The sequence below is a fragment of the Charadrius vociferus genome, unplaced genomic scaffold (genome assembly GCF_000708025.1).
Source record: "Charadrius vociferus isolate BGI_N301 unplaced genomic scaffold, ASM70802v2 scaffold326, whole genome shotgun sequence".
Classification (NCBI taxonomy): domain Eukaryota; kingdom Metazoa; phylum Chordata; class Aves; order Charadriiformes; family Charadriidae; genus Charadrius; species Charadrius vociferus.
This window is the reverse complement of record NW_009649062.1, coordinates 3,018,012-3,022,075: the sequence shown is the minus strand read 5'-3', so window position 1 is coordinate 3,022,075 and position 4,064 is coordinate 3,018,012.

The window sequence follows — 4,064 nt, the reverse complement described above, 5'->3', positions numbered from 1 at the left end:
ACTACACGTGTCCCACATGTAAACCGCAGCTGCATCCATCTTGTAAATTTTCCACCATAGGAGTAGTGAATTTGATTGTTAGTGACTTGGCAACGTCACTCAAAGTATATAGCAGGCAGGAATTCAGATCTCCAGTGTTGTGCCCAGATGCATTATCACAACAACATTCCATATATAAAATGTTTGAATATAATGATAGAGTAATTTAGGTGGGAAGAAAACCTGGATCAGAAAATTACTTGTAGGCTATAACAGAGAGGACTTGTTAATTTTTATTTGACCTCTTAGTCATCATATCCCACTTTAAGTAATACTGTCTTTAGAAGAAGGCCTGCCTCATTGCACAAAATGTGAACAGCAATCTGAAACTTCAGAGAAGTAACCAATTGGCTGAAGTTTCTCCAACAGAAAAATCAGAAGTTAGATGCGCTTCTGTAGACAACACAGTTTAGTTTCCCTTAATCTGCAGAGATGCCAAGTGCAAAATTAGTAATTCCCTGCTACCACTGAGCCAAAAGATGTGTCTACTTCGATTCTCTTCCATAGCAACTAACCACCTCTTGACATTAGAGGCGTGATCTGAGCTTGCCTGGGGTCCCTTTGACATCTTTCCATGGCTGCCAGGTGTTGGCTGCCAGGGGTTAGGTTGAGGAGAGCAGATTTTGGCAAAAAGTGAGACACGAAAATACACAATGCAAGCAAATTATCAGTTTGCTTTTTTTCTCTCCCTCTAATTCTGCCTTGGTCAATGTTCAGCGGCAGTGCCCATTTTGTTGTATGACACCTGCTGTCTCGATTTAAAACTTTAGTGAATTTATTGTTCTCTGGCAAATGAGACAATCTCAAAATTTGGAGAAAATACCAACTCTACCACTGTCACATTCTTCAAGCATATAACTTGGGTATCTGCATGAGGAATATTAAATTCTCTTAATGCAATCAACGGGGAGGCTTAGCTGCTTTTCTCAACACTTAAGAACTTGCTTCTCCATTTTATGGGCAAGGTAAATTGGATGCCTGAAGTTCGATGTCATGAACCTTCTGAGGATTTTTAATAAAGTCTGCAATATGTTTCCTTAGGTGGGTGGACACTTGATTTCATACGAACTGTATTCAGACCAGGTCCAAACTAGAAATAAGTAATCTTTGTTAGTTTAGATGCCTCCACGCGACATAAATTATTCTGAGATTCATCCTTGGGGTGTCAAAGAAATCTCCCTGAACTCCATGGAAAGAATCCTGTTGGATGCTGATGTAATATGAATTGTGTCCTTAATACAACTAAAGTTAGTAAACTTTAAACATTTTGCACCGCTTCTTACTCCTACCAAAATAATTTTCCCATGAATTAATTATTTTGGTTTATTGATTATATATATTTTTTAATTGCATTTTATTTGATTTTTCCATGGTTTAGAGCTTTCCCAGACTTTGAATTTACATAGCTGTATTTGGACTGCTACTTGAAAGTCCAGAAGGCCGTATCATTTCCAGTGTGGTGCAGTATGACCGGGTACCAGGGAGACAGGCTCTGCAGAAGCCTTTCCCTGCTGAAGTTCAGAGGTTGGGCTGTACAGACCTGCAGGAGTCTGTATATAATCTGGAACCAGCATGCCTCCCCCTCACTGCCCATGGCCCTGAATGTGAATGGTCCCCTGAATAGCACTTAAATTTAAAATGTTTGGTTTAGTAACATTAATAAGGAAGTATCTCTTTTTTTCTTTTTTTTTAAAATATAGTTCCAGATCTTTGAGTGCAAACTGGCACGCAGTAGGCTGTAGCTAGAGCGACTCAGCTCCATTAACCTGGTCATTATTGTTTTCATCAGGTTAATAATGCACACTGTAAAGTACATGCAAATCTGTTTTGTACATGAAATGGATTTTACGCCTTGATGATTTAAGTGTCTTTGGAAGGGTAAGTCATATTAATTTCTTCATATTTCACATCTTCAGAAAGTAAAATACCTTTTTGGCAAAACAACTTACTTTACTGAAATAAAAGTAATATGGGCTGAGCAAAACTTGTCTTCCAGTAGATTTTGCTGTTGGAACAGTGCAGTTTGTGCTGCAGTTACTGACATTGTAACTAAGAATATGAAAACAACACTAGCTCCACCTAATTTTCATTCTGATGAATGCAGCCTGTTAACTTTATTAGGAAACTCATAGTTGGTTTCCTTATAGGCTTGTTTTCTGTATTTTGTGTTGACAGCAATCGTTTCTGTCCAGCCTTCCTATATTTCACATATCAAAATCTTCTTGTCATTAGGAACTGATTTTTTGCTGATGATATTGATAATTCATTATACTATAATAAATTCTAATTTTACTATGCAGGTGGACCTGCACGCTTCTAATTCCAAAGTCTGGATGGAAGATAAATTTTTTTTGTGCACATTTGGGAAGTCTTTCCTCAGAAGTCCAGGTGATCAAAGTTTTCAGATGAATTTGCAACTTGTGAGACATAGCAGATCAGATTTGACTCTCCAGAGGTCACACAGGCCTTCTGGGTTAAAATTTAACCATGATTTTAACATTGTTTTGATGAAACCATTGTTTTGCTACTGGATTGTTATACTTCTAAGTTTTCATAAACAAAAGAATATTTCCCTGTAGTGTCAGTGTCTCAAAGAATCAACTGTTGTGTCATTGCTTTAAGCCATAGTATTATGATTCTCTGAAAACTGCTGAACAACGGAAGAACTAACATACTGGTTATTTTTTCACTTTGAAAGCACTGCAAGCACTTCGGTTCTTCCAACTCTACACAAAAATCTGTGTTTGTGCCTCTTCTGATATTAACTGAAATGTTGCTGTTTATGTATATATAAAAAATTAACCTATTTGCTGCAGTGTGCAATACTTTCAGTGCAATACTTCAGTTATACAGTCACGTAAATTGGATGCAAATGAGTCCTGATGCTTACATTTTCATATATCACTTGAAAGGGACAATCTGCTGTCACAGTGTTAGTAATTTATGAGCTTACACGACACAGCTAGTTTACAGCAAATGCCAACATCAACTCAAATTCTGTACTTAATATCTTTTTATTCCCTCAGCTTTGAAGGTTGAAGCGTGATGTAAATGGCTGTTTTGCAAACCATGGATATTTATTAAATATGCATTCTGAAGTGGTTTGTTTTAAAATTAACAAAAGCAGTCATAATTTAAAAACACTCTAAAATAACGGCTTAAGTGCAGAAGCCTGTTATGAGGAATTAAAAATTTAGAAACTGCTTTCAGTTTTTGAGGGCAGCTTGCAAAGATTCAAACAAATTTCCGTAACCTTATAATTATGTGTTGATAGAGTACTATGGCACTATGTCCATATAAATTACCACCATATCATTAGGTATGTTGGCCCAGTCAAACACCAAGATGAAAGGCCTAACAGAGGTCTTCAAAATGTTATTTTAAAATATTACTGTTATCTTTCGTAACAGTATTTGGGTACCTCAAAGACATGAGCGAAATATCAGAAAAAGATTCTCATGTCCTGAAATTGCATATGGAAACAAACAAAAACACTTATAGTTAAATGTTGTTATACTGTAGGTGATTAGCACTGGTGTATTATGATAATATTTTGTGTCTGATGTTGATTTCAAATCAGTATGATAGTAAAGGACAGGAGAGGCAACCCTGTAATTTTAAGTGTATCAGTAAAAGCTACTATAGTTCTCCATTTCAGGGGGCAAGTAAATTATAAAGTATCAGAGCAAATTAGAACAGCAAATGTTCATTAACCCTTTAGAAGTAACTTTACATAAATTGTGTAAGATGTTTCCTGTAATTATTTAGGAATTGTGTCTAACCACTACAGTTACATTTGGGGCTTATTCTGTGAACCGCTTGGTACACATGGCATGAAATAGGGACCTACTGTGACTTATCCTTTGTAAGGAAATCCGTTTTGAAGGGATAATGCTGTAGTTGTGGTGCCTAAGGATATAAAGCAATGTTTGTAGGGGAAAAAAATGGCATCTTTAATTCTTCAGCTAGATAGCCATACGTGTAGGGGGGAAAGCTTTCAGCAGCCCCTTCCCTCAGCGACACCG